Source organism: Hemitrygon akajei, chromosome 5 (assembly GCF_048418815.1).
Source record: "Hemitrygon akajei chromosome 5, sHemAka1.3, whole genome shotgun sequence".
In the NCBI taxonomy this organism is placed as follows: domain Eukaryota; kingdom Metazoa; phylum Chordata; class Chondrichthyes; order Myliobatiformes; family Dasyatidae; genus Hemitrygon; species Hemitrygon akajei.
The window spans coordinates 96829529-96842041 of record NC_133128.1 but is presented as its reverse complement, the minus strand read 5'-3'; the positions used below and the strand labels follow the sequence as shown (position 1 = coordinate 96842041).

The 12513-nt window shown below is 42.2% G+C and overlaps 1 protein-coding gene across 4 annotated transcripts in view; it reads right to left on the bottom strand.

Annotated features, from left to right (window-relative positions):
* The window catches only part of arhgef49 (Rho guanine nucleotide exchange factor 49), a 562666-nt gene that overhangs the window by 497606 nt on the left and 52547 nt on the right, over nucleotides 1-12513 (bottom strand). The window contains exon 2 of one of the 4 annotated variants that reach the window (XM_073046111.1): nucleotides 9811-10073. The exons of the other annotated variants lie outside the window; for them this stretch is intronic. The gene's annotated coding sequence lies outside the window, so the exon portion shown is untranslated. The remainder of the gene's footprint in view (nucleotides 1-9810; nucleotides 10074-12513) is intronic. 4 annotated transcript variants of the gene reach the window in all.

Genomic DNA, 12513 nt, shown 5'->3' with positions numbered 1-12513 from the left:
GAATGAATTTTAAAATATTTTTGTTACACTAGTCCCATTGACCTGCACCAGGACTGTAGCCCTCCACACCTCTCATCCACGTGCCTATCCAAACTTCTATTAAATGTTACAATCATATCAGCATCTAACACTTCCGCTGGCTGCTCATTCCACACTCACACCATCCTCTGAGTGAAGACGATACCCCTCAGGTTTCCCTTCACCCTAAAGTTACCAGCTCCAGTCTTATACAACCCAAGGAGTAAAAGCCAGCTTGCATTCATCCTGCCCTTCAGGAGTTTAAAGTAAAGGGAGCTTTGTAGAACAAGGGAACTGAGGGTACAAATACAGTACATGATTTTTTGAAAGAGGCATCACGGGTACTCAGGTTGGTGAAGAAGGCATTTGGCACTGAGTATTGGCATTAAGACATCATGTTGCAGTTGTACAAGGCTGCTCTTGGAGTATTGTGTACAGTTTTAGTCATCCTGTTGTAGGAAATACATTATCGAAGCGGAAGGAGCACGGAGAAGATTTACCAGAACGCTGCCAGGTTTTCAGGGCCCAAGTTATGGGGAAAGGTTTGGCAGGCACTGGAATTTGGGAGATTGAGGGGTGATGAAATAGAGCTGTATAAAATCATTTGGTGTATAGAAAGGGAAAGGGAACTAAAAATTAGAGAGCACAGAGTTAAAATGAGAGGTGAAAGTTTTAAAAGGGGTCCGAGTGGCAACTTCTTTACTCAGATAGAGGTATGTACACTCAGTGTATGTTTGTGGTCTTTGTTGTGTATTTAATACTTCAGTAATATTGTAAATATATTGTTTGATTAAGCATTCTTTGTTGTTTACATAGTTCATTATGGGTTATATGTAGAAGTATGTGAAGGGCATACGTCATTACGCCACCACGTCACACGCACACACCTCAGTTAAAGTGGAAGAACAAAGCTCGCACACGCATTCCTGCGCTGTCTGTTTCTTTTAATTAGTTCTGTGTTTTGGGAATTACAAAATATAACTGGCTTCTGTTGTTGTAACCCATCCACTCCAAAACTTTACTTGTTGTGAGAACAGAGATACCCTTCTGCACACCACTGTGGTAATGTATGGCCTTTGTGCCAGCTTGAACCAGTTTGGCCATTCTCCTCTGACCTTATTAACAAAGTGTTTTGCCCACAGAATTGACACTTTCTGGATGTGTTTTGTTCTTTGCACCATTCTCTGTAAGCTCTGGAGACTGTTGTGCATGAAATTCTCAGGAAATCAGCAGTTCCTGAGATACACAAACTACCTTGATCAGTACCAACAATTATTCCACGGTCAGAGTCACTTAGATCACATTTCTTCCCCATTCTCATGTTTGGTCTGAACAACAACAACTGAACCTCTTCACTATGTCCGCATGCTTTTGTGCATTGAGCTACTACCACATGATTGGCTGATTAGATGTTTGCATTAGTGATCAGGTGTACAGGTGTAACTAATGCAGATGTGGTGAGGCCCAACAAGTACCTGGGGGTTTACCTGGATGACACTGGAGCAACCATTACCTCAATGGAGCAACAACACAGAGGCTGTTGTGTTCAAGAAGGGCCAGAGTCGCCTCTACTTCCTGAGGAGATGGAGGTCCTTTGGAATGTGCAGGCCTCGCCTTCACATGTTCTACCAGTTTGTTGTCACCTGTATAAATCTTCCATGTGGTGGTGTGCTGGGGCAATGGCATCAACACGGGTGATGCCAACAGGTTCAATAAACTGATGAGAAAGGCTGGCTCTGTTACAGGAGTCAAACTGGACACACTGGAGGCTGTGGTAGAACAAAGGACCCTACGGAAAATCCTGGCAATTCCGGACAATGTTTCTCACCCTCTGCGTGCCACCTTGGCTGAACAGAGGAGCACTTTCAGTAATAGACTGAGACAACTGCGCTGCTCCAAAGAACACTATATGAGGTCATTCTTACCCTCGGCCATTAGGCTCTATAATGACTCAACCTATACTGGGGAAGTGATAATCCCTCCTGTTAGACTGTTTGTGGTAACTTATTTTTATTCTTTCTTACTTCTCTTCTAATATTTGTATATCTGTGCACTTGTATTGCTACTGTGACACTGCAATTTCCTTTGGGATCAATAAAGTATCTATCTCTATCTAAGTGATAATGTGATCACTGAGTGTAGATGGAACAAGCCGTCAGAAGAAGTGGTTGAGGCAGATACAGTAACAACATTAACAAACATTTAGCTAAGTACGTGGATAGGAGGGGTTTAGAGGGATATGGGCCAAACACAGGCAGATGGGTCTAGCTTGGTGAGCACCTCAGTCAGCAGGAATGAGTTGGGCCACACTGTATTACTTGTAAATTTCCTGACTCCAGACTAATCAGTCCCTCAAGCCTGCTTGCCCGTTCAGAATCACTGACATACGTCATGAAATTTGCCGTTTTGTGTCAGCAGCACAGTGCAAGACAAACTTACAGATAATTAGATAGTACAAAGAGGAATAGTGAGGTAGTGTTCGTGGACCATTCAGAAATCCAATGGTGGAGGGGAGAAAGCTGTTCCAATCTGGAACCTGGGGCAACAAGCTGAAGCTCAACAAATCAGGCGCATCAATGGAGGGAAATAGATGGTCAGCCTCAAAACCACTTTCCTGCTCTTACGCTTAATCATTGATCATGACCAATTTGAAATCTGCTTTGGCTTTAAATATACACGTAGTCTTTGCCCTCACAAAGACCCACCGCCCTCTGAGAGAAGAGATTATTTCACTCCTCGGTCTTAAATGCAGACCCCTTGGTCTGAGACCATGGGGCAGGTGAGTAAGGCCCAGGGATGATCCAATTTCCACTGCCCACTGGGGCAAGGAATTCCAGAGATCCAACACCCTCTGTGAGAAGAAATCTCTGTGTCCCACAGTATTAACTGATCAGCTCCTTAACTTGTAGTGAGATTCTCCCACTAGTGACATCCTAACATCTGCCCCTTGAGGATCCTATATGTTTGCAAAAGGTCCGCCTTTCCTTCTTGTCAGATCTAAGGGATATAGGCCCAAACTATTTATTTGGTAGGACAACCCACTTGTCTCAGGAATTGCACTGGTGAATCATCTTTATAGTGCCTTCAATTTTACTACAATGCTTTTATATGTAAGGGACTACTAACAAGAGCATTATTACAGGTGAAGCTTCAAGCAGTTTGGTTTTTTGCTCCATTTTCTGCAGTCTTTTGTGTCCCTGCCATTATTTATTGGTAATGTTTACCCATGTTTATCTCAGCCATTTTCTTTATCAATATAAAAAAATAACTTTATGCACAGGAGAATGAGGGGGAATTTGATAGAGATATACAAAATTATGAGGCATATAATGAGTATAATATATTATAATATATATGAGTTAATACATGAGTTCAATCCGGTCAAGTGTGAGGTGATGCATTTTGAAAGGACAAACCAGAAGACTGAGTACAGGGTTAATGGTCAGTTACTTAAGAGTGTGGATGAACAAAGGGACCTTGGGGTTCAAATCCATACATCCGTCAAGGTCGCTGCGCAGGTTGATAGGGTAGTTAAGAAGGCCTATGGGATGCTAGGCTTCATTAACAGGGGGATTGAGTTCAAGAGTAGAGAGGTCATGTTGCAACTCTACAAATCTCTGGTGAGACCGCACTTAGAGTATTGTGTTCAATTCTGGTCACCTCATTATAGGAAGGATGTGGAAGCTATGGAGAGGGTGCAGAAGAGATTTACCAGGATGTTGCCTGGATTGGAGAACAAGTCATATGAAGCAAGGTTAGCAGAGCTGGGACTTTTCTCTTTGGAGTGTAGAAGAATGAGAGGAGACTTGATAGAGGTCTACAAAGTTATGAGAGGCATAGATAGGGTGGATAGTCAGTACCTGTTTCCCAGGGCACCAACAGCAAACACCAGAGGGCATATGTACAAAATTAAGGGAGGGAAGTTTAGGGGAGACATCAGGGGTAAGTTTTTTACACAGAAGGTTGTGAGTGCCTGGAATGACTTGCCTTGGTGGTGGAGGCTAAAACATTAGGGGTATTTAAGAGCCTCTTGGACAGGCACATGGATGAAAGAAAAATGGAAGGTTATGGGGTAGTGTGGGTTTAGTACTTTTTTTTAAGGATTATATGAGTCGGCACAACATGGAGGGCTGAAGGGCCTGTACTGTGCTGTGGTGTTCTATGCTTCTATAGACAGGGTAAATTCAAGCAGGCATTTTCCATTGAATTTGGATGAGTCTAGAACTGAGGTCATAGGTGTTACGTATTTAATATTTCAATAATATTGGAGTATCTTGCATATACATTGATTAAGTATTCTCTGTTTAAATAATTAATTGTGGTTTATATATAAAAACACATTATTTGCATACACCATCATGCTATCACATGATACTTGCATGTCTCAGTTAAAGTAAACCTAAAGTTAACTCACGTTTTCATTTGAATTAATTTAATGTTTTGAAGTTACAAAACATATCATTGGCGATAAGGCATTTTTAAAACGAACCCGAAACAGCTACCAACCTGTTAAAGCAAAGCAAATTTTTCAAACTGAACAAAAACACTTTGAGGAATGGCAAAATGGAGCAGCACATGGTCTTCAGAAAGGAAGACATGACTGAGTGTTTTTAAAGGAAAAAGGTCAGAAGTGGAAGAATTTAGGGTGACTGGAAAATAAAGAGTGAGCACTGGATGATAATAATCATTTTAAAAAGTCAGAAATACCTGGATACATTGGAAAAGTGGTGAGTTTGATGACAAAATGAGTAATTGGCTCATGCATACTGAGCTATTGGAACCGTACTTAGAAGCAAATCAAATAGCCAAAGAAAAACGAGTTCCAATTTTGCTAAGCTCATTGAGTTTAAAGGCATCCAGCTTGCTTTGAAGTTTGACTGCTCCAACCAAAGCAGTGGAATTGAGTTTTGCTACTATAGTAAAAGTGATGCAGGAACACTTGGAACCAAAGGCACTGTTGATTGCAGAACACTTTAGTTTTCATAAGCAAAAGCAAAAAGAAGGCGAGTCCATTTCAGCATTGGTGCTGGTTTGAAGAGATAGTCTGAGTATTGTGAGTTGGTATTGGGCTTAATGATAGCATAAGAGATCACTTAGTTAGTGATCTAAGAAGGCATTCAAAAATGGCTCCCAACTGAAGCACAACTTACATTTAAAAGAGCAGTGGAAGTCGCTGTTTCAATGGAAACCACAGACAGAGGTGCAATTAAGTTGCAGTCAGGAATGAAAGTGAGTGTGAATGAAGTTGCAATGTCTAGACAGAAACCTGCCAGACTGACAAATTATGTTACCGACGTGGCGGGGCTCATGTACACCAAACAAATGCAGATTTAAAGGTGAAAATTGCAGAAAAGGCAACAAATTAGGACACAAACAAAGAGCATGTCAGGCAGACAAAAATAAATGGACTGCACAGGGAAGAGAAAACACTAAAAAATCAAGTTGCAGTTTCAAAAAGAGTACAGTACTAATCTGCATTCTATTGATGAAAATCTGAAGATGATAAGAGTGACACAGGATTGTGTAGGCTTGAGATTTACAGTCTGAAAATTAGCAATAGACAAGCAATATGGCTTACACCAGGAGTGAACAACAAATTAATTAAAATGGAATTGGACACTGGATCAGCTGTTTCAGTCATTACACAAAATGATTTTGAACGGCATTTCAAAGATATTAAGCTGAAGCCTGCAGATATTCAACTAAGAATTTATACTGAAGAAAATATAACTCCTGTGGGAGTGACATTGTAACTGTGAAGTTACAACAATATAATATTTGAGTAATCTTGTGTGTGTATATATATAGAACTAGTCAGAAGACCAGCCTGACATTGACTAGATGGGCTGAAGGGCCTGTATCTGTCCTAGCATGCTCTATGACTCTATGACTTGATAGGCTAGGTGTAGAAGGATACATTCCTAATGCTGGAAAATGGGGTTAGCTAAAAGGTTGGCATGTACAGTATGTACCAAAGACTTTTACACAATACTGTACATTGTGGGCTGAAGGGCTGGTTTCTGTGCTGTATGACTCCTTCACTATGGCACATGGGTGAATGTAGCAGACAACCTGTGTATTGCTGGAGGAGTTCTTCATTTGATCTGGGTCAGTGGAAGAAAAGCATGGGGAGAGGTGGTAAGATGGAAGCCCAACTCACTGTTGTGAAATTGCACGAAGAGTAGCCTAACACAACAAGTCTCACAAACAGAGCGATGACATAATCTGATTTAGGGCATGTTACTTGTTGGGCAATTTCTAGCTGGGACACGCAAAAGTTCAAAAGTTCAAAGTTCAAAGTAAATTTTAATCAAAGTATGTACATGTTACTGTATACAACCCAGGTATTCACAGTAGAACACAGACACACAATAGAATCAATGAAAAAACACACAAAGACTGGCAAACAACCCATGTGTAAAGGAAAACAAACTGTGCAAGTACAAAAATAAAATGAAATAATAACAACAATGATAAATAAATAAATAATATCGAGTTGCAGAGTCCTTGAAAGAGTCTGTAGGTTGTGGGAACAGTTCAGAATTGAGGTGAGTGAAGTTGCCGCACTGGTTCAGGAGCCTGATGGTTGAATGGTAATAACTGTTCCTGAACCTGCTGGTGTAGAACCTAAAGCTCCTGTACCTCCTTCACGATGGTAGCAGTGAGAAGAGAGCCTGGCCTGGGTGGTGGATGTCCTTAGTGATGGAGACTGCTTTCTTGTGCAAAGGCTCCTTGTAGATGTGCTCAGTGGCGGTGCGGGGGCTTTGCCTGAGATTAATTGGGCATATTCTCCACTTTATTTTCTCTAACTTCTTACATCCACTCTAAAAGGCAGACAGGCTATTTTGTTTACTGCAAAATACAGCATCTCAAACAATGCCACATTCCCTCAACACTCTTTTGGAAGTTTACTCTAAATCATATGTATTAAAAATGATCCCTGCATATATATTAAGAGCTCTCAATGTGATTAATAGTTTTCACAATTTGTAATGTGTGTCTTGACCAAGGAGTACACAAGAGTTGTTCCTTCCACACAGACTCCCTGAACATTGGATTGTGATAGAATTAATGGTTTTCCCTGGCCGACCACTTCATTGGTCTGACCTTCCCTGCATTAGAATAACATCAGAACCTGCTAATCACAATTTAATGTGCTCTGTTGGCTCAAACAAACATAAATCTTTGATATCCACAGCTGGGGTTAGTCTATGGGGAAGGTGCATAGTGAACAGAATGAGAGGACGGGAGGTCTGTGTGTAAAACTCAGAATTCAACATACTTCCCCAGCCAGGAAAGGGGTAAGACCCTCAGTGTGTGTCAATTTTGTCATTGGCAGTAGTGCAGGAAACAGAATTAGCATCAGAATTAGGTTTATTATCACTGGCATATGTATGAAATGTGTTGTTTTGTGGCAGCAGTACAGGGCAGGACAGAAAAACATTACTAGTCACAATTTTTAAAAATGGTATGAAAGAGGAATGGTGAAGTGGCATTCCTGGGTTCATGGACCATTCAGAAATCTGATGGCAAAGGGGAGAAGCTGCTCCTAAAATGTTGAGTGTACGCCATGAGGCTACCTAAATGTTGAGGCTTTGATAATGTTGAGTGACTCCAGGCCACAGTAATACAATTGATTTATACGTATGTTCTCACCACCACCTTCTCATGAATGGGCACAACATGGCGTTTGCTTGTGGCAACCACTTCTAATGAATGAAAATAGTCAGAGGAACTGACATCTCCAGCCAGTGAGGTAAGTACTACAAAGCAGCAAACAATGAGCTCACTACAAAGCCCAAAGAAAAAAAAATCAATTCACTTAGTGTTTAAAGTAGACAAGAAACAAAGCCTGGTGAGTAAACCATTCTGTTTAAGGAATAGTGGGGGGTGAGAGTCTACAGCAACTTCTACCGATAAAAGCAGGATAATTTCCCCACAAGAGATGCTGGCAATCTCAGGCAACACACACGAAGTGCTATAGGAACTCAGCAAGTCAGGCAGCATCTATGGAGGGGAATATAGACTCAAAGTTTCCGTCTGAAACCTGATTTTCTTGATGAAGGGTCTCAGCCCAAACGGACACAGGCCCTTTGGCTCAGCTATTCCATACCAAGCTATTAATCTGCCTAGTCCCATCAACTCACACCCAGACAATGGCTCCCCATAGTCCTCCCACCCATGTACCTATCCCAATCCCTCTGAAGTGCTGAAACTTTACCCGAACCACCACTTGTGCTGGCAGCCGTTCCACACTCTCACCACCTCCCCACCCAACATTCCCTTTCAACATTTCACCATTCACCCTTAACCCATGACCTCTAGATCTGGTCTCACCCAACTAGAGTGGCAAAAAGCCTGTCTGCCCTTACCCTATCTATACCCCCATATGATTTTGTATACCTCTGTCAAATCTCTCATTCTCCTGCATTCCAGAGAAAATGTTGATTGTTTGTTAGTCCTGATGAAGGGTCTTGCCAAAACGTCACCTGTTTATTTCCCTTCCAGCCTGACCTGCTGAGTTCTTTCAGTATTTTATGTATTTGTCCAGCAAATGCGAGGTGTGAAGTGTAGTCATTCATGGAATCAGTCTTAGCCTCCGGTTACACTGTAGTCACAAAGTCTAATTTACAGTGCAATTTTCCAAACATTTTGATTCTGGCTGCGTGTAACATTGTCACTACTGGAGGTTCGAGGCATATCAAAGATCCGCAGTCCTAATATTGGCTTGAATATTGAATATTGTTCGTCCATAATATCAATGACTTGGATGATAATGTGGTTAACTGGATCAGCAAATTTGCTGATCACATCAAGATTGGGGGCGCAGTTGACAGCGAGGAAGACTATCAAAGCTTGCAGTGGGATCTGGACCATCTGTAAAAATGTGCTGAAAACTGACCGAATGGCAGACAAGTGTGAGATGTTGCACTTTGTGAGGGTAGAGCTTACACAGTGAACGGTAGGGCATTGAGGTGTGTGGATCTGGGAATACGGATCGATAATTCCTTGACAGTAGTGTCACAGATAGACAGGGTCGTAAGAATTATGAAGCACATTGGCCTTCATAATTCAGAGTATTGAGTGCAGGAGTTGGGATGTTATGTTGAAATTGTATGATTTGTTGGTGAGGACAAAGTCAGAATATTGTGTGCAGTTTTGGTTACCCACCTGCAGGAAAGATATCAATACGATTGAAAGAATGCAGAGAAAATTTACAAGGATGCTGCTGGGACCTGAGTTATAGGTAAAGGTTGAATAGGTTAGGACTTTATTCCCTAGAGTGTAGGAGAATGAGGGGAGATTTGACAGAGGTATACAAAATTATATGGGGTATAGATAGGGTAAATGTAAGCAGGCTTTTTCCACTTAAGTTGGATGAAACTAGAATTAGAGTTCATATATTAAGGTTGAAAGTTGAAATATTTAAGGGGAACTTTAAGGGAACTTCTTCATTCAGAGGATGGTGAGAGTGTGGGTCAAGCTGCCAGCAGAAATGATGGATGTGGGTTTGAGAATTTTGGATAAGTACATACATGGGAAGGTATGGAGAGCTATGGTCCAGGTGAGGGTTGATGAGACTAGGCAGAATAACAGTTTAGCATGGACTAGATGGGCTGAAGGGCCTGTTTTGTGTTGGAATTTCTTTGATGAATGATTGGGCTGAATGGGGATGTTTGGTACACAGTTTCAGTCGCTTATTCAGCTGATGTGGTCGGACAGAATGCTCCAATTACATTAGTGACTGTAGGTGAAGATCAAATATCAGGGCTCATTAAATATTTACATTACCTCTTGTCTGTAGTGGGTTTGGGGAGACTTGCACACAGTTCCTCGTTATGTGGTGTTGTCTCGTGGGAACCCTGCTTGACAGCACGTAATGTACCTCATATTAACACAGCATGACAGCCTGTTAGCACAAATGGCGCTGGTGGGAAGGGGCACCACAGTTTGACATATGTCATGAATTATTCACGCCTTCAGGTTTTGCAGTTCGACAATTAGGTCCAGTGTATCAGCAGCTGTGTTTCTTAAAGTCCGGATTAATTTCAAATCTATTTGATGGAGAGAGCAAGAGAGAGAGAGAGAACACATGCATCAACACAATACATACGTAAACTCGTACAGACATATAGACACACACACACACACACACACACACACACACACACACACACACACACACACACACACACACACACACACATCCCGCCCCCCAACAAACATGCACAAATGTGCACAGATACACACACACACACAGACTTGTGCATACATACACACATCACATATGTAGATACCTATGGTCACACACATGCAGCAAAAACACATGCTCATACACACACACACGGAACATTCACATGCATGATGTATGTACTTACTAAGCAGACACACCTACACACTCACACACACTCAGTTTGAAGAAAGGGAATGGTAGTGACAGACAGATGCAAACTGTAATTTAAACAGAGTAGAAACTGGGGGAAAAGACAGAATCAGGAGAATGGTCTTAACAGTATTTATGAAAAGATGAAGCTGATTTTTAATGCAGGGCTCAGAAGTTTCCATGGACAGCAGCAGGAGAGAAAGAGAATTCCACTGGGGGGAAATGCAGATGCTGGAAATCTGAAAGAAGATCTGAGTGTGTTGAAAACTGCCTCCCTCAGCAATGAAGGCAAATAGAACAGATCTGGTCAGGCTAACCACAGATGGTGACTTCCTGAGTGCACCTTCTACCATTAACCTGTGCGATGCTAGTCCAGCGAGGCACAGAAGGTGAACACCTTCACTGGTTAGAAACTCAGCAGACGAACTTTCAGGTTAACCCTCGATAAAGGCCAAAAATGTCTACTGCTTATTCCCCTCATGGAAGCATAGTGGTTAGCACAATGATGTACAGTGCAGACGACCCAGGTTCAATTTCTGCTGCTGCCTGTAAGGAGTTTGTACATTCTCCCTGTGACTGCGTGGGTTTCCTCCGAGTGTTCCGGTTTCCTCCCACAGTCCAAAGATGTACTGATTAGTAGGTTAATTGGTCATTGTAAATTGTCCCGTGATTAGGCGAGGATTAAATCGGGGAATTGCTGGGCGCTGTATCTCAATAGATAAATGACTAGATAAAAAGCTGCCCGACCTGCTGAGTTCCTCCAGCATTTTCCATGCATTGCTTCAGATTAATCTCTTATTCCAGTTGCTGCTGAGACCTTTCTCCCCCTAAACCTCTCTATTATTATTCTCTTATTTAAGATGTTCTTAATGCCCCAATATCTCCTCAGAGGCCCAATATCAAACTCAGTTTGATCATTTGTCCCGTGAAGCATCTTGAGAAGTTTTACGTGCTAATGGAGAACTGTATCTTAGGGGTGGCATGGTAGCACAAAATTCAGCACAGCACTACAACAGCACCAGAGACCTGATTCAATTCCCACTGATGTCTCCCGTGACTGCAAAGGTTTCCTCTGGGTACTCGGGTTTCCTCCCACAGTTCACAGTCCATGTGACCAATTAACGTAATAACCTGCACAGGTCAGTAGGTTATTGCTCACATGGTGGAACTGGGCGGCATTGGCTTGAAAAGCCGAAAGGGCCTGTTACTGTGTTGTATCAACAACTCATATCCATTACTGTTGAAGAGTTAATTCACTTGATGAAAAACCAGTCAACCATGCCAAAATGGACCCAATGTGGGTCACAGATTTGCAATACACAGATGACATTTGGATACATGTGAAGGCTGTAAGATATAGGAGCAGAATTCGGCCATTCTGCCCTTCGGGCTATTCAACCATGGTTGATTTGTTTTCCTCAACCCTGTTCTCCTGCCTTAGCCCTGTAACCCAGGGGTTCCCAGTCTGGGGTCCACATACCCTTTGCTTAATGGTATTGGTCCACAATATAAAAAACCCTTAACCCCTTAATCAATCAAGAACCTCTCAATCACTGCCTTAAATAGACTCAGTGACTTGGCCTTCACAGTCACTTGTGTCAATGAATTCCGCAGATTTACCATCCTCTAGCAGAGGAGATTTCTCCCCACGTAAAAGGATGAGGGGGGACTTGATAGAGCTCTACAAGATTATGAGAGGCATAGTCAGGGTGGATAGCCAGTACCTGTTTCCCAGGGCACCAATAGCAAACACCAGAGGGCATATGTACAAAATTAAGGGAGGGAAGTTTAGGGGAGACATCAGGGGTAAGTTTTTTACACAGAGGGTTGTGGGTGCCTGGAACGACTTGCCAGGGATGATGGTGGAGGCTAAAACATTAGGGGTATTTAAGAGCCTCTTGGACAGGCACATGGACGAAAGAAAAATAGAGGATTGGGGGTAGTGTGGGTTAAGTACTTTTTTAAATGAATATATGGGTCGGTACAACATCGAGGGCCAAAGGGCCTGTACTGTGTTGTAGTGTTCTAGTGTCTAGTGTCTGTTCTAAAGGGACAGCTGGGTGCAGGCAGATGGGAGTAAGCAGAAGTCCAGGCCAGCATGGACTAGATGG